Consider the following 23,578-nt stretch of genomic DNA (forward strand, 5'->3'; position numbering starts at 1 on the left):
TTAAAGGCTGATTGGTTGGTATCAGTCTTTGTGTGAGAGATGCAACACTAGTCAATTGAATTTTTCTATGGAAGGATGTTCTCTTATAGCAGGCTACTGAGTACTTTGGAAGTTATCTAGTCAAAGAAATACCATTAAGATAGTTTCAATTTTATATCTTGTTTCAGAACATGATGAACATGGACATATGAATCATATGATAATATAATTACAAGCTATATCAATATACCTGCCTTTTTCAGGATGGGAAAGAGATGGGAGGGTGGGAGAGAACATATATTGAAAAATGTAAAAAAATAAATATTTACAAATATTATCAACATGTAATCTTTAAAAAAATTAAAATTAGTAAAATTTATATATATATATATATTAGTTTTTCCTGTATCTTATAATTTCCCAACTGAAATATCAAATAAGTGCATTAATACCATACATGTGTGTATATGTGAGCATTCATTTATGTGTATGTGTGTATATGAATATCATCCTCTGGTCAAAGTTTCATGTTGACAGGTTATGCATTTAGACAGTTACCATTGCTCAAACTATTTTTTGTAATTTCTCTTTTGAAATACTTGTCTTTCACATTCTGTTGAATAACTTAATGATGGTGAATGAACCTTTTGAGATAGATTTCCCTTCCTTCCTTCCTTCTTTCCTTCCTTCCTTCCTTCCTTCCTTCCTTCCTTCCTTCCTTCCTTCCTTCCTTCCTTCCTTCCTTCCTTTGCTCTCTCCCTCTCTTACTTTCAAATTCATCTGGAAATGATTCTGGTGAACAAATTATGAAAATTTGTCTCAAGCTGAGGTGTAATTTTTAAGTGAGAAAGTTTTCTAGCATAGCTTAACATTTGATGCTCCAAGCAGTCCCAGCATTGACCTTATTAGTGACAGAGTAGTGGTATAAATTGTGCAATGTCCAATATGAATCATCTGAAGGAGAAAGTTAATTTGTTTGAATAAATTATTGTCAATATATTAGATCTTTAAGGATGTCTAATTTCCTCAATATTGGAGGTTCCATAACTAATGTAGATTTCAGGTGTTCTCTAGTTTATTTTAAATGTGCTCTAGTTTATTTTAAAAAGAAAATCTCTTCCTTGAACTTCTACTCTGCTACAAAGACCTTCAAGTTTATAGTAGTCTCCTAGGGTAAAATCTGCATAATGATTTATGACACAAGAGTACCTAGGAACCTCCATATTCTCATTCATAAAGATATTAAATATGTAATTTGCCTTCTTCCTCTTTATTTGAATGTTCAGACTACATATTAAATGTTTTTTGAGTTGTTAAAACACATTCAAATTTGGTGACAGGTTTTAGTAAAGCCATTTGTATTAAGATTTATCTTGTATTACACATTTCTGAATTTGGAGCAGATTTCTAAAAGCAGTGAAGTTGAATCCCCACTGGCTAAAACTGCTTTTTTATTTTGTATATTTGTTTTTTTTGAAGGGGAAGTCTTATACCTAGAATATCTGGAAATATTCTGTCTGACATCATGGAGAAAGAAACTGAACAAATGTCATTAGTTTTTATAGAAGCACACAGAATTTGCACAGGACAAAGATATTCTATGAGTTTATTTTTAGCTTTTCTTGTTATATTATCATTAGCTCTCTGAAATATTGGATAACTGTGACAAATGCATGGAGAGGATTAAAAAGATATCATTTTGATGCAAAAAAATTAGAAATGGAGGTCTTCATAAGACTTCACTTTCCTTTTTATGAAATTAGATAGCTGAATAATACCTTAAACACCAGATGCTTAGCAAACTCATTGCTCAAAAGGACCATCTATCATTTATTGCTCCCCACCTGTCCACTGTTTCAGACAAGGTACATTTGAATGCCTCTTTTTCTTCTAAGTATTCTGCAACAGTGTTTTCTATTCATCATCATTGTTAGCTGCTCCTGCTACTTCACCAATTTTATGGGGGCAAAAATGATGCATTGTCGCATGTGTCTTGACAGCACATTTATGGAGTGTTATTTTTCCAATAAAACATTTTAAAAACGTATGTGTGAACAGCATGTGTTTGTGAGTGTACCTGAAGAGGAAATTTTACATTGAAACAAGTGGATACAGTGATAATTTGGGACCTCACTATTGAAACGACAGTTTCCCCAGCCATGTTAGAATACTATGTGGTTTGGGGGTGGATTTTATTTTTTGTAATGGAACCTTGTCTCTGGTGTATCTCAGGTGAATGGAGGGGATGCCTCAATTATTGAACTGAGAAATAAAACTTTTCTTAGAGAAATATATTTCCTCTATTTTTCTTCTTAATCACTGAATACAAGCTAACACATGTATTTTATAGTCTCATTCATGAAACAGACATTGACTAGATTTGTACCAGGAAGAAAATTAGAGAATAGGGCTCCTGTCTAAATACTTTAGATGCTGAAATTCTTTGGCTTCCATAGTATGTTCAGATTCTTGAAGTAGAAATTGGATGATTTGACTTAGATTACTGCCTAATTGCATTTTCTAACTTTCCTTTGCTAGATTTGTCACTATTTCTAGAAATAATCTGATGTTGGCAACAGAGAAGAGTGAAAACACCAACAACTCTGTAAGTTAAAATCAATACTTGGTAGCTAATGAAAAGAAAATATCCTAAGGAAGTAATTTTTACAATTTATTTATTTAGGAGTGATAGTCACCTTTTGAGAACTCTAGTGAGTTATATTCTATATCCTAAAAGACTTAGAGTTTTCAAAAGCATGTCCTTATAAATAAGAGAAGCAGTGTTACATAATGGATAGGGATCTGGCCTAAGCATCAGGAAGATCTAGATTCAAGTCTTGCCTCTTAAATATATTGCTAATAACCTCAACACTTTTTAGTGCCTTTCAGATCAGATCTCCAGGCAAATTTTTAAGTGTATAAAATATAAAAAGTCCCCAATCTGCCTTGGTAGGGTGAATGTCTTTATTATGATCTCCTACATGTATAAAACTGTAGATCATACAAATACACCACTACATTGCTCCCAGTAAATAAATAAGATAAATAAGTAGTTTTCAAAATATATGAATAGTTAAATGAATGAATGATTCCATTAATGAGCAGGGTTGGTTATGGCATGAGTTCTAGACTATTTACTTGACTTCTCTGATCTTTATCCATATCAGAGTTCTGGACCTTGGTTTTCTCATTTCCTAAAGGATCAGGCTAGGCTAGAAAACCTCTAACTAATATATATTAGTTAGATTAATGTTATAATGATCCCGTATAAATACCTTAAATATTGGCAAAGGGACATGTCCAAAGATAAAACTTCAAGGAAAATAAACCTCAACTATTAAGAAAGAATGATATAATGCAATTGTAACAATTGTACATAATCTTTCATTCCTCTTTAGGCACTGTTCCTGGTCCTCTGGACTTTTTTCTCTGTCCGTCACAGTAGCCTTATAACTCTAAATTTATTATTTCCATTATGCCACAATAGCCTTCTCACCCTCGAAGATCACTCCATCCCAATGGATCCTTCTTCTCCTTGTCCAGTTCCTGCTAAGACCTCCATTTTAAAGAGAATTCCCAGATTACCCAAGGTAATCCTTTCATTTCTCTCTGAGCTCTGTTCCTGACTCTCTGGACTTCTGTCTCCACCATGCCTCCCATATTGGTGTTTTCTCTCTCCACAACCTCCTTTTCATTTCCTTCTGTGTACTGTCTTCCATATTCCTATTTAAGGACAAGATCTACATTTCTTTTTGCCTTTATTTAATGAATGATTATTGACGTGATGGTGGACAGAGCTGCAAAACTGAATATAATATTTTATATAGGCCACATTATATGACTCTAAAGAACATAATTTTGGGGGACCAGAAACTTTCTTCATTGATTCTATCACTCTGACTAACAAAATAATTTCCATTATATCAGACTGAAAATGGGTTCATATTTTGTTACTAGTATTTTCCCATTGATACTTACTGGCTGAAGATCATAATATATGATAAACTCAGAAGAATCACAATCTCAGGTGACTGAAAGGAAATGGAAAGTTTCATTTCATGAATAAACAAGGCATAGCAAACCCTCAAGGATGATGCACATAAAAATTAATAAGAGAAACATCAAAAGCATTTCATAAAAATAAGAAGTGGTCCAATAATGTAGTAAGAACAAAAGACAGAAACCTATATCTGACCATATTCAATAGCTATGTGTATCCTCTATGGCAAATACATGGCAAGACATTCATAGACATCTAAACAATGAGAAAGAAGTAGAGGAAGTAACAAAGTCAGTGAAATCATAGCTAAATTAATGTACTGAAGAAAGAAAAGGCAGGAAAAAGAAAGTTGGGGGGAAAGAATTATTAGGACTACTACAAAACATCAATATGAACATGAATAATGTGGTCTATTCTTGGAGTCAAAGAACTGTGGGTCAGATCCTACCTCTAACATTTGTTAACTGTGTGAAGATGTACAAGATAATAACCTCTTCTGTTCTCAGTTTCTTCTTTTAAGAGTAAGGGAACTGGACTTGTTTTCTTTAAAATCCAATAGCTCTAAAAAGAATCCTTTGATTCTTGATTTTCATATCTTAATTGCCATTTAAAAGAAAGATTTGCCAAGATAGTTCTTAAAAAGGATTTAGCATACAGATTTGTTAACTCAGATTTGTTTGCCACCTATAGGCTAGCTTGTAAAGTGTATAGCTGCCAAATTCCTCTTTTCCAGTGAACTTCTGATAATCTGAATAATCACTTAATTGGCAGACTTTGTTTTCCACTGGGGAATGCTAATTATGAGGATTCTACAGTATTGATTTCTTGATCTAAAGTATTTCTAATGGCAATAAAAATAGAGTATGTGTGGCAAACTAATGCAGATTAACTAGGTCTGGCTGTGGATACCTACCATCTGGTGCTGCAGAGCATGGAAGGATTAGAAATAACAGGAGAGAGAATGAAATTCTCTGCATAATCAGATGGTGAAACAACAATAAAGTTCAGACCAGCTGATATAAGAACAGTGTGGAGTAGACAGGATTCTGGCAGTCAATGCATAAGAAAGATCTGGAGTTGTTCTACAGCTTGGAAGTTTTCCAAATTAACATTGTTGGGACTTTTTCAAGGTCTAGTTTGGAAGTGCAATTTCTATATCCCTCTGGACAACAATAGCTCAGAAATATGGTAAAGTAACTTTTTTTCTTTTATAAAGTGTCAATGAGACACAGTGATATGCATCCCAAGATATCTAATTCTTTTCTATGAATGAAATTTTAAACAAAATAATTTCTGTACAGATTCCATTGGGTCTGTAACTTAGACTGTGAAATAATTCCAGATTGAAAGCCTAAAAGAGGGATTCAAAATACAAAGCCACAAATTTTTTAAAACAAACAATTAAAGCCCCAGAGTTACTAATGAATTTACTATTTTCCCTCAAGGGAGTAAATGGTACCTTTCCTGAATGTGACTAGAAATTAAAATGCCATATTTCTGAAAGACTGAACAAGGAAAATGATTTAAAATATATTTTTAAAATTGCAAGAACTTGGAAAGAAAGATGAAGGAGGGGAAACAAATACTTAAATACCTTTAAATAATTTTAAGAATAGCTTAACTCTCTTATTATAATGAAACTTAAAGAATATACTCATCATACAAGTTCATAAATATTGTCAGTGTTGGTGAGATCCAACTCTATTTTTGCCAAGAAAATTATAACATAAATACAAATATAATATTCTTAAAATGGAAAATAAATATCACTCAAATAAAAAGATGAAAAACCCATTTTAAAAGATTACAGAATTAACACTTCTTTAAATACCTGGTAGATTTTCCAGACTGTAAGATTTTTAAAACATATATTCTTCCAACTAATAAACATTCATTAAGGAACTACTATACAAAATCTGTGTTAAGTACTAGAATAATTAAAGAAAAAGTCAGAAATATGGACAAATTAATGAATAACAATACAGCTAAGGAAAATTAGAAACAACCTGAAAAACGAACAGTTGGATCTAGTCTGAAAAAGTATATATGACTATGGCATAGAATGGGAATTATTTATTCTGTTAGACAATCACTTAATATAGTCAAACTAATTAATAAAAATAAATATAAGGGATTAGAGAAAATATTACCTGTTTCTAAAGAAAATAACTGAACTCCTATCCTTAACATTAGAAATCTCTGAAATGTTCTTCTAAAATGATTAAATACAAAATAAAACTACATAAATGAGAAAGAAAAAATAAAACTTATTTCAGAAGAGGAAATGTGATCCAATAACCTAATAATGGTACTTAGAGCTTTGAAAATAAATGAAAGTAAATTCATTATTATGGTTTAAAGGTATTCACCATGAGCTGAATGTAGTTGTATTAGGTGTCTATAACATAGGATGAGTTTTTAATGACCCAGCTGCCTCACAGTGAGCAATCTAATTATTTAATGTGTCAGCCAGTAGGGTGTAACAAATCAAAGGATCATCTCTGTTATCAAAATTCTATAAAATCACTTATTCAATGAAGATCTCATAATTCAATCAAGTCAACTCCAATCACATTTATGACTCACTGATACTACAAGCAATTGAAAGATAAAATATTTTTACTTGAACCAATATTTTACATACAATTTGTTAATGCTATATGAATAAAGTTTATTTTTTTTACCAATCAACTGATTCTTTTTTAATGAGCTTTTGGAAGGAATTTGGCATAAATTTTAGGTCATTCAAAAGTAAGTTTGGTAGCATAGATAGCTATTTTGGGGATGGCTTAGTGATTTTGTTTTTGTCTATTTTGCTATCCCATGCCTTTTAGCACAAGTGAAAAGAAAGAAAGTAAGGAAGGAAAAAATAAATGATGGAAGGAAGGAAGGAAGGAAGGAAGGAAAGAAAGTAGGAAGAAAAGAAAGAAGGAAGGAAAGAAGGAAGGAAGAAAGGAAGGAAGGAAGGAAGGAAGGAAGGAAGGAAGGAAAGAAAGAAAGAAGGAGGAAATAAATATTATATGACTCTAGAAGTCTTTGATTCTGTTATTAAGCAGAGGATTGAGGGAGGAAGAAGGAAAATTCATTCCATTGGAATTAGCAAAGAAAACTAATACTTACCCAGAAAATTGGGGAAATGAATGTGCCAAAGCAGAATTAGATACTTTTGTCCAACAAATGATGATAAAATATCAAAACGTTAATGAAATAGAACATCCAGTAAAGATCAAAGAAAGAGGAGGTGAGTAGTGGTGGTTGGTAACTCTTTTTTAATAATACCGGGTTTAGCCATTTTTCAAAGGGAAAACAAGAGAGTATATGTTGTTTTTTAGTGAAAAATAGGAATTCTATCAGATATCTACATTCTAATAGATCCTCAGCACATTTTACATTTGTAGCTTTCTTTGGTCTAAACACCATGGAAGAGAGTGAGTGGCATCTGCTTTCTAGCTACCTTTGGTTTGTTGTCTTCCCCGATTAGATTGTTATTGTCTTCAGCACAGGGACTGTTGTTTTATTTTTCTCTGTTCAATTAGAACAATATCTGGCACATAGTAGTTACTATTCAAAAGCTGACTTGCAGACTTGCAAAGTTGAGGGTTTTTTTTTTCTGGCTAGGTAGGAAGAATCAGGCAATTGATGAATGAGAGATGAATTTGGTGCTCAGACCTTTGTGCTTAGGAATTACTAAGTTGTTCTGCCTTGCACAGACCTTGTGTTTATTATATAGTTTCAATGAGCACACACTTTTCTGGCACACAATCATTTTTCAATATACATGATCTACAGATAATTGGTTAATCAACATTCTGTTATCATTTACCATGTTGCTACAACAGTAAAATTTGTGATGGAGATAAATGCCATAGACAAGGTGACCTGGAGGGTAGTTCCCCCTGACCTGTGGGATGACCAGCTTAGAGAATTATTGTTGTTTTTGATTAGCTTTCACTATCAATCACAATTACTTAGGAGATGGGTAACAAAACATTTCAAAGCTAAGTTTGGGGTTAAAGGATAATTTAAAGCAGACCAGAATTAGGATTTTCCTCAATTTCCAAGTTACATTTTTTTCTCTGTGTTTCATTAAAGCACCTTGACATTGTTACCTGGTTATTATAAACAAAATAGCCTACTGAAGTGTGTCAGTAGCTTGTGCTTTAGAGGAGTGATTGATATGATTGTGTGTTTGGCTAGCAGTAGGTGTGTGGAAAAATAAATGTAATTCTCTTAACAGAGAAAAGGGGGAGGTAATGGGTAATGAACTTGTGGTTTTAATTCTGTTAATAATCTGGGGGGATTAAAGTGGGACATATGTGTGTTAACCCCATAAGTATTTTTGCTCTAATATTATTTCTCCTGTATTGGGGAGAGAACAATAATCATAACAATTCCATTAGTAAGGGAAGTTAGTGGGAGAAGTCACACAGAGGAGGCTGAGTGGGTGCCTCATCTTTTCTGAAGGCTGCTCTGCAGCCTTAATTTCCAAATTGATACTCTGTCAGACAGCAAGGGTATGACAGCTCACTACAGCTACAGATTTCAAAACATGTATGTAGTAAAGAATGGTGGGACAATGAAAGAATAATTTTGATTTGGGGACAGAGGATTGTTAGGATGAATACATTATAGATAGTTTATAATAGCCTAAAATTCAGCACCATTTTTCGGTGCTAAAGAATTGCTAGACAATGAGCCACATCAGATCTCAGAAAATCTCTTTATTTACTAGTAATGGATCTATGCTATGGTTGAAATAAAGTAAAATTCTATGTTAGAAAATTTGGATTCATATCCTAGTTTTGTTATTTATTAATATGTTAATAGTTTCTAAGTCATTTAATATTTCTGGGTCCCAATGTCCTTTTGCACAAATAAGAAAGATACACTGTCTCATTTTTAATAATTTTCCAAATTTTATAGAATATGGAAATGTGTTTAGAGGTCTCGGAGAGCAATGTGATATTGGAGTTAGGAAAAGCTAGGTTAAAATCCTAGTTCTTATTCTGACTAGCCAAATGTTAATGGACAAGTAACTAAATATCTCAGGCTTATTTTCTTCATTTATAAAATTTAGAGTATATTCTCTGGCCCATCTAAGTCAGAGCTATTTTAAGAGATCATATATGTAAAGGACATGACAAAATTTAAATGATTATTTAAACATCAAATTTTATTATCATCATTAACAATGTTTTGAAAAATAATGTGTTTAGATGACCTTTTTTTAGGTCTTATTAGAGGCAGCTTTAAAGCTACCTTTTATTTCTCCAGCTTATATTCTTATTAGTATGAATTTTGGAATATAACAATACCTAAAAAATTCAAGACTATTGATACAACAAAATGCAATGAAGAGGGAAGGTGATATAAGGATACTAAATTATATTCAATTGATGGTGACTATGCAAAAAAAAAAGAGGGACCTTAAAAGATAAAAAAAATTAAAGGATGATCAGAAAAGGATATGGTTTAGAAAGTTATCAAAAGCAAGTATGAATAAACAAAGCAGCACAAATGCTACCTTGATACGTAGGTGTTTAAAAATTTAAAATTAAGTTAGAACATCAGCATATTAGGTAGCTTGTATAGAGAAGGATTATGGGAAGACAAGGACAGGAACTTTGTAAGTTAGGAAGCATAATATATACTGTGGTCTTCACTGAAAAGAAAGTATACATTGATAAGATCTGAGATCCATTGAAATATAATATTGAATTGCATTTCTGCATTCAGGAAATCATAGGTTTTAGAGCTGAAAAGGAGGTATGCCTAGATGGACTAGCTGCACAATCAGCAAGGTCCCACCCTCAGAGCAAGCCAGAAATAAGGCAACCATTCTGTGAAAGCAAGCAAAGAGGTTCCTCACTGTACAAATCAGGACCTGAGAGCCCCCATTATTAAAGTTAGATGCAAGGACCTGCAACTGGTGCAAACCATTAGTGAGGATGAAACTATGCAAGTAAATGGCAAGGTCTCCCACAATCCAAGCCAGCAGTAAGGGCCTCCAAAATGTCAAGTCAGCAGGTGGCCCTGAGGTTCATACTAGTTAGAAGCAAAACCTTGAACCCCACAAAAAGAAGCTTGAGAAAGTGACTTCTCCAATTCACGAACAGGGCCTAAATTTACTAACACGGAAAATTTACATAAGAAGTTGTAAAAATGAGCAAATAATCAAAACAAAATGTATTTATAAACAATTATTAGGGTAACAGGGAGGAACATGGCAGAAACTTAGAAGGGAACAATATCAAAACAGCTACCTATGAAAACTCATAGAAAAATATCAATGAGAGTAAAGTCCAAAAAGAAATTCTGGAAGAAGTTAGAAAAAAGTATTTTAAAAATAAAATGCAGGAGAGTTAGAATGAAATTGAAAAAAGAAATGAGAGCAATGCAGGAAAAAATGTGTCAACTTAATGGAAAAGAAAGTACAAAAAAAATAGAAAAGACTACATAAAAATCATGGAAGAACCAACTCTTTAAAAAGTAGAATTTGCAAAAAGGAAAAGAAGGTCCAGGAGCTCATTGAAGAAGATAATTTCTTAGAAAATTCCTTTCTCAGAACTAGAAAAATCTATCCCTTCTTTGGATGGAACCAAGATGGAGGAGAAACTAGGATGGCAGCATGCCATTTCACCATGGAAATCCTCTCTAACCAAGAGCAAAATATTGCCACAAAGTGAATACAGAGCAAAAGAACCAACCATGAGAAAGAAGGGGAAAGCCTTAAAAAGGAGAAAAACCCAAAAGGTAGGTAGAAACCACCTTGGGAACTGAGGTGAGAGGGGAGCAGAGCTAGCAGGGGACATAACAGTGAGTGAAGAGCAAGCCAAGAGCAAACCACAACCCCACTACCTAACACATCTGCTCTCACATGTTCCAAACTTAAACTTAAGCTAAGTTAGACCCTGAGATCCTGCCAGGCAAAAAGAGGTCCAACCCAACTAACCCCTTGAAATTGAAAACCTATGGAGAAATCTAGAGTCCCAGCCCAAGGCAACCTGAACTGAAGGGGGAGGGTATGCATGTGTGCTCAGAGCAAAGCAAGCATCCCCAATCTGGGATTGGGGGGAGCACATATAACACAGTTTGGGGTGAGGACACAGTTTTCAAGGGGAATCTCCCCTGGATATTTTTGCCCAAAACTAAGAGTGGAGCTCCAGGACAGGGCAATCAAGGGTGGGTCTGATTGAATCAAGAAAACCATGAGACCAAAAACATGAGCCTAAACCTGGGGCTAGAATCTGATCAGCATATGACCTGATCAAGTTCAGAGTGAGATCAAAAGCTTACACGGAAGCCTGAGGAAAGTCTTTAATTTATCAGATGCCTCTCAAGGGTCAATTGAATCAGCATGGGGAGGGGACTTTCAGAACTCTTAGCCCTCAGACCGTCTGGTAAACTAGAAACAACCCCCAAAATAAGCAAAAAGTAATGTCAAGGAAGGTCTGAAGTTTAATAGGGTATCCCAACTTCCCAGAAAACAAAGCCTACCTATAATTAGATGGGAAAAATGAGCAAACAATCAAAAAAGCACCTAATTCTAAAGACTTTTTATGGAGATAAACAACAAGATGAAGACACAGAAAGGGACAGTGAAAGCAAAGGAAACACACCCAAAGTCCAAAAGAAAAAATTTGGATTGGACTCAGATTCTGAAGAGCTCAAAAAAGACTTCAAAATCTAATTAATAGAGATAGAGAAAAAGTGGGTAAGAGAAATGAAAGTGATGCAAGGAGAAATGAAAATGATGCATGAAGAAATGGGTCAATTGAAAAAGGAGAACCAAAAACTGACAGAGGGAAACCATGTCTTAAAAATCAAAATAGGCCAACTAGAAACCAATGATTTCATGAGAAATCAAGAAACAATAAAGCAGAAACAAAGGAATGAAAAACAGAGGAAAACATGAAATATCTTATTGAACAAACAACAGATTTAGAAAATAAATCTATGAGGGACAATCTGAGAATTATTGGATTACCTGAAAGTTATGTGAAGAAAAAAATAACTATCATATTACAAAAATTATCAAAGATAACTGCCCAGAAATCCTGAAAAAAAATAAAATTGAAATGGAAAGAATTCACAAAACACCTCCAGGAAAAAAATGTTCATTCAATAAGATAGAAGATTTCCAAGCATTCCTGAGGAATAAGCCAGACTTAAAAAAAATTAGAAGGACCAATATGAGACACAAGAGAAGCCCAGAAAGATAAATAAGAAAGAGAAAATTTAAAGGACTCATTAAGGTAAAAATGTCTATGTCTACATTGAAAAAGGATTTCTATGATTCTCAAAAATTACTTTCTGTAGTAGAGAAGATAGAATCAATTTACTCAGAAAGATGGTGGAAAAGTAAGCTGATTATAATAATATGAGATATATCATGTTATATCATGATATGATGTATTTATAAATATGAAATGGAACAATATGTATGTATGATATGATATGTGGGCATAGGAATGCCATGTAAAAATCAATCAAGGGTTGAAAGAGAGGGTTGCAATGAGAGAAAAGGGAAGGGAGAGATAGAATGGGGTAAATTATATAACATAAAGAGATGAGAAAAATGAGTACAGAAAGGGGAGGATAAGGGTGGTGATGTGAAATGCTTAAATTTTACTTTCTTTGTAATTAGCTCAAAGAGGAGGAAATGAGTATACTCAGTTGGATATATAATTCTATCTTACCCTACAGAGAGGTAGAAGAGGAACAAGACAAGGGAAGCAGGGGGTAATTGAAGGGAGGGGTAACCAAAAGCAAACTACTGGTTGGGGGGGCATAGAGTTAAAGAGAATAGAGCAGGATCCAAAGGGGATAATATGATGGAGGGCAATACATAATTATTAGTCATAACACTTAATGTGAATGGGATGGACTACTAAAAGCATATATAATTTGGATAGGGGGAAGGAAAGTAATACAGAGGGGAAAACATATAAATATTGAATTTATTTGACATAGATGGGATGAAAGAATGGGAAATGGGAGAGGATGAAATCTGAATTTTTTTACCCACTAAATAAACACTATCTGACTTACATTAGACTAAAACATATGGTATCTGAAGGAAAGTCCAACAGGGGATCAGTATTTCACAATGAGTCCTTGGTGAGCCAGAAACAAAAATCCCAAGTGTATTGTCCACAGATGGTAGATATTCCACTCTTCAATCACTGTCCAGTAGAAGACTAAAAGATGACTGCAAACCACAGACAGTAGATATTAAAAAGGCCAGTATCTTGATGGATGGGTTTCAAGATGATTCACATATACACCTGTTTTTTTCTTCTCTAAGGTCCAGAGTGACAGTTAATCAACTGTCCCTAGGAATTCTGATCCAAACAGACTCAGGAAGATTCTGATCTCAAGCCCCTGTCCATCATTCCTTGCAACCTTTATTTTACATTGCTACAGAACTCACTCATTAAAAGGAAGCAGATAACAGAGTGGATTAACATTTTAAATTAATTGGAAAATAAATAATCGAATCCTTCAAAACAGGTGGGTCAAAGAATAAATCATAGAAACAATTATAGAGGTCATTAAAGAGAATGAAATGAGGTAACATCATACCAAAACCTATGGGATACAGTCAAAGCAGTACTCAGGGGAAATTTTATATTTCTGAAAGACCACACCAAGAAAACAGAGAGGACAGAGATCAATGAATTAGGCTTCCATCTAAAAAAATTAGAAAAAGAACAAATTTAAAAATTTCCACACAAAACTAAATTGGAAATCCTAACATTTAAAGGAGAACTGAATAAAAGAATTATTAAACTAGTACACAAGACTAGGAGCTGGTACTTTGGAAAAATAAATAAAATAAAGTATTAATCAATCTAATAAAAAAAGAAAGTAGAAAATCAAATTAATAGTGTTAAAGATGAAAAGGGCAATCTCACCTATAATGAAGATAAAATTAAGTCAATTATTAAGATCTACTTTGCTCAATTATATGGCAATAAATATGACAATGTAAGAGAAATGGGTGAATGTTTACAAAACTATAAATTGCCTACATTAACAAAAGAGTAATTAGAATACTTAATCCCATCTCAGAAAAAAAAAATTGAACAAGTCATTAAAGAAATTCCTAAGAAAAAATCCCCAGGGACAGATGGATTCACAAGTGAATTCTATCAAACACTTAAAGAACAATTAATCCCAATAGTATACAAATTACTTGACAAAACAAGTAAAGAACTTTTAACAAATTTCTTTTATGACACAAATATGGTACTGATTCCAAAGCCGAGCAGACCAAAAACCAAGAAAGAAAAATACAGACCAAACTCCTTATTGCATTTAGGTACAAAAATCTTAAATACAATATTAGGAAAAAGACTCCAGAATTTATTGATCACGAGGATTATCCACTATGATCAGGTGGAATTTATACCAGGAATGTAAGGGTAATTTAATATTAGGAAAACCATTTATATAATTAACTTTATCAATAATCAAACCAACAGAAATCACATGATTATCTCAATAGATGCAGATAAAGTCTTTGACAAAATACAACACTCATTCCTATTGAAAACATTAGAAAATATAGAAATAGAAGGAATATTCCTCAAAATAATAAGCAGTATATATTAAAAACCTTCAGCAAGTATCATCTGCAATGGGGACAAGTTAGAAGTCTTCCAAGTAAGATCAGGACTGAAGCAAGGATGCCCATTGTCTCCCCTTGTATTCAATATTGCACTAGAAATGCTAGAGGTAGCAATTAGAGAAGAAAAAGAAATTGAAGGGATTAAAGTAGGCAATGAGGAGACTAAACTATCACTCTTTGCAGGTAATATGGTAGAATATTTAAAGAACCACAGAAAATCAACTAAAAGGCTAGTAGAAATAACCAACAACTTTAACAGAGTTTCAGGGTACAAAATAAACCCAAATAAACAATCTGCATTCTATATATTTCCAACAAAACTCAGTACCAGGAGCTACAAAGAGAAGAAACTCCATTTAAAACCACTCTAGACAATATAAAATATTTAGTAATTTATCTGCCAAGACAAACACAGGAATTAATATTAACACAACTACCAAACACTTCTTATGCAATTAAAACTAGATCTCAATTGGAAAAGCAATAATTTCTCATGGGTAGGATGAACTATAAAATAAACTTCACTATCTTACCCAAATTACTCTATGCAGTCAGGGCCATACCTATCAAACTACCAAGCACATTTTTATGGAATTAGAAAAAATTATAACAAAGTTCGTCTGGAAGAACAAATGACCAAGAATATTATGAAATATTGAAAAAATGCAAAGAATGTGGGCCTAGCAATACCAGATCTTAAATTGTACTGCAAAGTAGTGCTCATCAAAACAATATGCTCCTGGATAAGAGACAGAAGGTTTTATCAATGGAATATACTAGGGGTAAATGACCTCAGTAAGTTTGTGTTCAATAAAACCGAAGTCCCCAGATTTTGGGACAAGAACTCACTCTTTGAGAAAAACTGATGGGAAAATTGGAAAACAGTATGGGTAAAATTAAGTTTAGATCAACATATTACATTGTATATCAAGATAAATTCAAAATGGGCAAATGACTTAAATATAAAAAGTGAAATGATAAATAAATTAAGTCAACATGATTGGTTTACCTGTCAGATGTATGGGAAAGGAAGGAATTTAAGCCCATGCAAGAGATAGACAACATTACAAAATGTGAACTGAATGATTTTGATTAAATCAAATTAAAAAGTTTTTGTACAAACAAAACCAATGTAACTAAAATTAGAAGAAAAGCAACAAACAGGGAGTATATTTTTATAACAAAACTCTCTAATAAAGATTTAGTTTCCCAAATATAAGGAACTGAGTCAAATTTACAAAAAATAAAATCAAGCCATTCCACAATCAACAAATGGTCAAGGGTCATGAATAGGCTGTTTTCACATGATGAAATCAAAACTATCAATAAGCACATGAAAAAGTGTTCTAAATCCCTTCTGATTAGAGAAATGCAAATTGAAACAACTCTGAGGTATTACCTCAAACATAGCAGATTGGTGAATATGACAGTAAAGGAAAGCAATAAATGTTGGAGGTAATGTAGTAAAATTGGGATATTAATACACTGCTAGTGGAGTTGTGAATTTGTCCAACCATTCTGGAGATTGATTTGGAACTATGCACAAGGGTCTTTAAATGAATACTTACCTTTTGACCCTCTATTGGGTTTGCACCCCAAAGAGATAATAAGGAAAAAGACTTGTATAAAAATATATATATAGCCTTGATCTTTGTGGTGGAAAGAAATTGGAAAATGGTGGTGAGGGCATCCAGTGATTAAGGAATAGCTATATAAATTGTTGTATAGGTTGGTGATAGAATATTATTTTTGCTGAAAGGAACAATGAAATGGAGGAGTTCCATATGAACTGGAATGACCTCCGGGAATTGAAGCAAAGTGAAAGAGCAGAACCAGAAGAATACCAGATATACAGAGGCTGATACATTATGGCACAATGGAATGTAATAGACTTTTCTACCAGAAGCAATTCAATGACCCAGAACAATCCAGAGGAATTTGTGAGAAAGAATGCTATCCACATCTAGAGAAAGAACTGTCAAATCAGAAATGCATTAGAAAAACATATGCTCGATCATGTAGTGCAATAGAGATCTGATTAGGGTTTTGATGTTAAAGGATCACTCTACTGAAAATATGAATAACAGAAATATGTTTTGAACAATGATACATGCATAACCTGGTGGAATTGCTCATTGGCTCTGGGAGGGGGCAGGAAAGAGAGGGAAGAGGGGGATTATGAATCATGCAACCATGGAAAAATATTGTAAATAAAAATTTAAAAATTAAAAAAATAAATAACAAGAAAAATCTAAGTAAAAAATATACAAGATAGAAGTTAAACAGCTGAACATAATTATGCAAGAGTTAGATAAGATAAACCTCTGAAGAAATCTGAATAGCATCAAAAGGATATGCCTTTTTCTCAGAACTATATAGCAACCACACAAAACTGGCCACATATTATGGGATAAAAATAACACCAATAAATGTGGAAACCAGAAATATTAAGTCCATAATTTTCTTATCATAATGCAATAAATTTTATATTCTATAAATTGCCATTTAAAGAGCAAATAAAAATGAATTAGAAACTAAGTATTCAAATTCTAAAGAATAAGTGGTTCAGGGACAACTCATAGAAACAATCAATGATTGCTTTGAAGAGAATGGCAACAATGGGATTATGTATCAAAATTTGTGGGATGAAACCAAAGCATTACTTAGGGGAAAATTTATATCTCTAAGTACATATATTATTAAAATAAAGAAATAAAAGATAAATTAAATGAGCATTCACATAAAAGATTCAGAAAAGGAACGAATTAAATATCCACAAGTAAACACCAAATTAGAAATTTTGAAAATCAAAAGTGAGGTCAATAAAACTGAAAATAAGAAAATCATTGAAAGACTAAACAAAGATAAAATATGGATTTCTTTTTAAAAAATAAAAAAGCAAACCATTGTTTTATTTGATTAAAAAAGGAAAAGAGAAAATCTAATTATAAGTACCAAAAATGGAAATGATAAATTAAGCACCAATATAAAAGGAAATTAAAGCAATTATTAGAGTTATTTAACTCAATATTATATTAATAAATTGATAATCTAAGCAAAATGGATGAATATTTATAAAAGTATGAACTGCCTAAGTTAACAGAAGATGAAATTGGATACTTAAACAATTCCATTTTGGAAAAAGAAATTGAACAATTGATCAGTGAATTCTCCAAAAAAAGAAGCCCAGAAACAGATGGATTAACAAGTGAATTCTATCAAACATTTTTTAATTGAAAAAGTTTATTTAATTAATTAATTTGGGATATTTTTTATGGATACATGATTTATGTCCTTTTCCTCTCCTCCCCTCCCCCATATCCAATGCACAATTCCCCTGGGGTTTACATGTGTCCTTGATCAAAACATATTTCCATATTATTCATAATTTTATTAGGGTGATCATTTAAAGTCTGTATCAACAATCAACCCATGTGATCAAGCAGTTGTTTTCTTCTTCTGTATTTCTACTCCCACAGTTTTTCCTCTGAATGTGGATAGCATTCTTTTTCATAACTCTCTCAGAATTGTCCTGGATCATTGCATTCCTGCTAGTAGAGAAGTCATTATATTCGATTGTACCACAGTGTAATAGTCTCTGTGTATAATGTTCTCTTGGTTCTTCTCCTTTCATTCTGCATCAGTTCCTGGAAGTCATTCCAGTTAATATTGAATTCTTCCAGTTCATTATTCCTCTGAGGACAATAGTATTCCATGACCAAAAGATAGAACAATTTGTTCAGCCATTACCCAATTGAAGGGCATTCCCTAATTTTACAATTTTTTTGCTACTACAAAGGTGACTTTTTCCTAATGATCTCTTTGGGGTATAAACAGAGCAGTGGTATGGTTGGATCAAAGGGCACACAATCTTTTGAAGACCTTTAGACATAGTTCCAAAATATCAAAGGTTTTTGTTATAAAGAAAATTCTCCAATTTGTTTCTTCTCTTCCTAGTATTGGTTGCATTGGTTTTGTTTGTACAAAAAACTTTTTACATTCAATATAATCAAAATTATTTATTTTACATTTTGTAATTTTTTCTAACTGTTGCTTGGTCTTAAAATATTTCCTTTCCCAAAGATCTGACAAGTATACTATTCTGTATTCACCTAATTTGCTTACAGCTTCCTTCTTTATATTCAAGTCATTCACCCATTCTGAATTTATCTTGGTGTAGGGTGTGAGATGTTGATCTAAACCTAATCTCTCCCATATTGTTTTCCAATTTCCCCAGTAGTTTTTGTCAAATAGTGGATTTTTGTCCCAAAAGCTGGGATCTTTGAGTTCATCATAGACTCTCTTGCTGAGGTCATTTACCTCAAGTCTATTCCACTGTTCCTCCCTCCTCTCTCTTAGCCAGTACCATATTGTTTTGATGACCACTGCTTTATAATACAGTTTAATAATTTATTAATTTAATAATACTAGACCACTTTCTTTCACATTTTTTCACTATTTCCCTTGATATTCTTGATCTTTTGTTCTTCCTAATGAACTTTGTTATAATTTTTTCAAATTCAGTAAAAAGTTTCTTCATAGTTGTGATAGGTATGGCATGAATAAGTAAATTATTTTGGGTAGGATTGTCATTTTTATTATGTTACCTTGTCCTACCTGTGAGTAATTAATGTTTTTCCAATTGTTTAGATCATTTTAATTGTGTGGAAAGTGTATTATACTTGTGTTCATATAATTCCTGTGTTTGCCTTGGCAGAGAGATTCCTAAATATTTTATATTGTCTAAGGTGATTTTAAATGGAATTTTTTCTTAACTGGTTTTTGAAATCTTTTTTGAGAGCTTCTAAAAACTGTGTCCAATCCATATTTTTCTTTTGGACTTTGGGTGTGTTTCCTTTGCTTTCATTGTCCCCTTCTGTGTCTGTACCTTGCTCTTTGTCTCTATAAAAATTCTTTAGAGTTAGGTGTTTTTTCCCTCATTTTTACTATCTAAGTATAAGTAGACTGGGGGGCAGGGGGATGATGTGATAGTCTGAGGGCTGAGAGCTCTGACAGATCCCTCCTTCTGCTGATTCAATTGACCCTTGAGCTGTTGATAGCTTAAAGACTTGTCTCAGGCTTAGGTATAAGCTTTTGATCTCACTCTGAACTTGATCAGGTGAGGGACTGATCAAATTCGAGCCCCATGATGTATAAAGGGTAATTTTAGCATTGTGACCTAAACTATATTAATTATTTGGTCGTCATGGATATCCCAAATTAAAAAAAAATACCCAAGTCCATTGGAAATTTATGGTGATTTAATTAATATAGTGGAATGAAATTTAAGAAGAAGGGAGAAGGAAAGTGGGAAAGGATTTCTCCTGCCTGGCTTGTGCAGGGTAGGAAGATTAGAAGCTCTAGAAGGTAAGGTTTTGGAGAGTAAAAGAGGAAGGTATCAGCCTGAACTCCAAGAGGGCTCAGCCAAGATGCCTGAACCTGAATTAGCTCAAGGACAAACTCACCACCAAAACCCAGACAAATAGCTTCCACTACACCAAGATGTTCTCTGCCTTCTTTGGGGGTTTTTATTTTATTGAAAGCTGTTTCACTCTGTGTCCTTGTTGGTTCTTTCACTTCTGTATTCATTTTGTGGTGATATTTTAATCTTGGTCAGAGAAGATTCTCGTGGAGGCACACAGCTGCTCTAGATTACTCTGCCATCTTGGCTCCTCCCCTGGAAGTAACTTCAGGAAACTTATGAGGAAATTTGTTGTAAAAAAATGTAGAATGGAGAGTCTTCTGGTCAAAATGGTGGCTTAGAGAAAGCTAAAGTTCAGATCTCCTGAAACCCTTCCTTACCAATCTCAAACCGAATGTTCCTAGGGCATCGAAATTCAAAACGATCAACAGCATAGACCCCGGGAATCCTCCTCCTGGACCTGGACCTGGATCAAAAGGTAAGGCCCCCACCAAAAGCCAGAACCCAAGACCACTCGGACCTAAGGGGTAGGCAGAAGGAAGGTCCTAGGACCCATCCCCCCAACCCAGAGCGCCGAGTCCGAGTCTGAGGCAGCAGAGGCAACCTCAGAGCCCCATGGCCCGCTATTCTGAAGGCCACATCCTGAAAACAACCTAACCCAGTTGAGCCAGCACCCAGACAGCAGGGAAACAGAGAGAGAGGGGGGAGCTTGTAACCCGCTGGCTGGATCCTTCCACTGGAGTCTCATGAAAAAATTCCCTGCCTCAAGGCATACTAAATTCAACCCAGGGAAAGCTAATCTCATTAGGAGCCCTTGGAGCTCTGGGAAGCCTCGGCCCCTTTCCCCTCAGAGAGCAGGCTCATCTGGCCAGCTAAGGCACAGGAACAAGGGCCAAGCTAGGCTCAGAGCTTGGAAGTAAGGCAATGGAGAAGCATCAGGAGGGTGCCGAGGAGAGGAGGGCAGTAACAGGGACACACCAGCAACTCCTGGCTTCCTGGGAAGACAAAACAACAACTGCATAGAATTAACAATCTGCCTAGGGCTAAAACCTCTGAACTCCAGACAGAGATAAGAAAAGCTAGTCCCCCCCCCCCCCACTCAGATAGAGACGGCAAACTCCACAGAAGCACAAAAGTCCCAAAATAAAAAAAAAAAAAAAACAAGAAGAAGGGGGCGACTTTGGACACATTTTATGGAGCAAAAATACAAAACACAGAGGAGATAACAAAGGAAACACAAGCAAATGCCCCTAAAACTTCCAAAAGAAATAGAAACTCTCCACTAATCCATGAAGAATGTGAATCTGAAATGATCCAAAAGATGGAAGCCGTCTGGGAGGAAAAGTGGAAAATAATGCAAAAGAAATTCATGCATCTACAAAACCAGTTTGACCAAACTGTAAAAGAAAAACAGGCTTTAAAGCAAGAACTAATAAAGCAAAGCCAAAATACCAAGAAATTAGAAGAGAACATAAAATATCTCACTGACAAAGTGACATATTTGGAAAATAGAGGAAGAAGAGATAATTTAAGAATAATTGGACTTCCAGAAAAGCCAGAAATAAACAGCAAACTCGACATCGTAATACAAGAGATAATCAAAGAAAATTGCCCAGAGATTCTAGAACAAGGGGGCAATACAGCCACTGACAGAGCTCACAGAACACCCTCAACACTAAACTCCCAAAAGACAACTCCCAGGAATGTAATTGCCAAATTCCAAAACTCTCAAACAAAAGAAAAAGTCCTACAAGGAGCCAGAAAAAGATAATTTAGATATAAAGGAATGCCAATCAGGGTCACACAAGACCTTGCAAGTTCTACTCTAAATTATCGTAAGGCATGGAACATGATCTTCAGAAAGGCAAGAGAGCTGGGTCTTCCAACAAGAATCAGCTATCCAGCAAAACTGACTATATACTTCCAAGGGAAAGTATGGGCATTCAACAAAATAGATTTCCAACTTTTTGCAATGAAAAGACCAGAGCTCTGTGGAAAGTTCGATATCGAAAATCAAAGAGCATGGAATACCTGAAAAGGTAAATATGAAGGAAAGGGAGAGGAGAAAAATGTTATCTTCTTCTTTTACTCAAACTCTTCTATAAGGACTACATTTATATCAATCTATGTATACTAACATGTGGGGAAAATGTAATGTGTAAATAGGGGGAAAAGAAAGACCAAATAGAATAATCGTTCTCACACAAAGGTTCACATGGGAAGGGGAGGGGAAGAAAACTCCTATAAGAAGGAGAGGAAGAGAGTTTTTACTTAAACCTTACTCTCAGGGAAATCAACTCTGAGAGGGAAAAACATCCAGATCCTTTGGGATCTTGAATTCTATCTTACCCAACAAGGGTAGGGAGAAGGGAAAACCAAGGGGGGGAAAGGGGGGGAGGGAAAACAAAAAGGGAGGGAAAGAGAGGGGGGAAGGGGAGGGAACAAAAAGGGAGAGGCTAAAAAGGGAAACATATCAAGGGAGGGGACAAGGGGGACCAATTTAAAGTAAATCACTGGACTAAAAGGCAGAGACAAAGAAGAAAAGGTTAGAACCAGGGAAGGATATCAAAATGCCAGGGAGTCCACAAATGACAGTCATAACTTTGAACGTGAATGGGATGAACTCACCCATAAAACATAGACGAATAGCAAAATGGATTAGAATCCAAAACCCTACCATATATTGTCTTCAAGAAACACACATGAGGCGGGTTGACACCCACAAGGTCAGAATTAAAGGATGGAGTAAGACCTTCTGGGCCTCAACTGACAGAAAGAAGGCAGGAGTGGTAATCATGATATCTGATAAAGCCAAAGCAAAAATAGACCTGATTAAAAGGGATAGGGAAGGTAATTATATTTTGTTAAAAGGGACTTTAGTTAATGAGGAAATATCACTAATGAACATGTATGCACCAAATAATATAGAACCCAAATTTCTAATGGAAAAACTAGGAGAATTGAAGGAAGAAATAGACAATAAAACCATAGTAGTGGGAGACTTAAACCAACCATTATCAAATTTAGATAAATCAAACCAAAAAATAAATAAGAAAGAGGTGAAAGAAGTAAATGAAATCTTAGAAAAATTAGAATTAATAGACATATGGAGCAAAATAAATAGGGATAAAAAGGAATACACCTTCTTTTCAGCACCATATGGCACATTCACAAAAATTGACCATACATTAGGTCATAGAAACATAGCACACAAATGCAGAAAAGCAGAAATAATAAATGCAGCCTTCTCAGATCACAAGGCAATAAAAATAATGATCAGTAAAGGTACATGGAAATCCAAATCAAAAACTAATTGGAAATTAAACAATATGATACTCCAAAATCGTTTAGTTAGAGAAGAAATCATAGAAACAATTAATAATTTTATCGAGGAAAATGACAATGGCGAGACATCCTTTCAAACCTTTTGGGATGCAGCCAAAGAAGTAATCAGAGGTAAATTCATATCCCTGAGTGCAAATATCAACAAACTAGGGAGAGCAGAGATCAATCAATTGGAAATGCAAATAAAAAAAACTCAAAA

This window comes from Monodelphis domestica, chromosome 8 (assembly GCF_027887165.1).
Source record: "Monodelphis domestica isolate mMonDom1 chromosome 8, mMonDom1.pri, whole genome shotgun sequence".
In the NCBI taxonomy this organism is placed as follows: Eukaryota; Metazoa; Chordata; class Mammalia; order Didelphimorphia; family Didelphidae; genus Monodelphis; species Monodelphis domestica.